Source organism: Sinocyclocheilus rhinocerous, unplaced genomic scaffold, assembly GCF_001515625.1.
Source record: "Sinocyclocheilus rhinocerous isolate Xijiao unplaced genomic scaffold, SAMN03320098_v1.1 C36061423, whole genome shotgun sequence".
NCBI classification, from domain to species: domain Eukaryota; kingdom Metazoa; phylum Chordata; class Actinopteri; order Cypriniformes; family Cyprinidae; genus Sinocyclocheilus; species Sinocyclocheilus rhinocerous.
The window spans coordinates 1-794 of NW_015771937.1; the positions used below are offsets into that span (position 1 = coordinate 1).

At 38.4% G+C, this 794-nt stretch overlaps 1 long non-coding RNA gene across 1 annotated transcript; it reads left to right on the forward strand.

The window, feature by feature from the left end:
* The first annotated feature begins 2 nt into the window (after positions 1 to 2).
* LOC107735440 (uncharacterized) lies at positions 3 to 723 on the forward strand. Its single transcript, XR_001639411.1, has 3 exons — positions 3 to 28; positions 172 to 389; positions 505 to 723. It is a non-coding gene; the product is annotated as an uncharacterized LOC107735440 (long non-coding RNA).
* The last annotated feature ends 71 nt before the right edge of the window (positions 724 to 794 follow it).

A 794-nucleotide genomic window follows, 5' to 3' on the forward strand; every position in this document is an offset into this window, starting at 1 on the left:
TGATAGAGAGCTTTGGTGCAGCACTGGAGTAAGTGAGATTTTTTCCCCTACTAAGCTCGGTGCGAAGCACATGATTTTATTGTAGCTTTATTGTAGTATATCAAGGTCAACGAGCATATGAGGATGCTAGTTGATCCCGTGTGTTGTTACTGTGACTGTGTATATTTTCAGAGTAATCCCTCTATACTTCATGTACTGGCCAGCAAGAAGCATTACTTATGCAACGGTAGAGGCAGAGCTTAAGGGTGTCTATTTGCGGTATTGTGGACTTGATCGAACCGGGTCATTGGTTTTTAATGAGAAGTTAGAAGTGGCACAGAAGTGTTCTTGCCTCCAGCACTGGATTCACCAGTGGACCAATGGAAACGTGCTGTTCTCCAGACTTGAGGGTAAATTTATAAATCAAAATAAAAAAGTATCCAAATCAAATTATTCTTCATGTATTTGCACTATTTCTAATTCAAATGATGACTCTGATTCTGTTGTTTTTCTTTCATGTTGCAGGAGTTGATACAATACTGACAAATATCGGAGTAGCAGTCAGGTTAACTTTAACTTTTAATATTATTTTACAGTATTGCTGTTTTTATGGTAATTTCGATCAAATACATGCAGTCTTGGTGAGCACAAAGATACTTTTTTCATTAGAGACCAAACCCAAACTGAATGGTATTATATGTTATTTATTTGGTTTAAACCAGGGGTTTCCTACCCTGCTCCTGAAGAGCTACCGTCCTGCAGATTTCAGTTCAAACCCCAATCAAACACACCTGAACCAGCTAATCAAGGTGTTC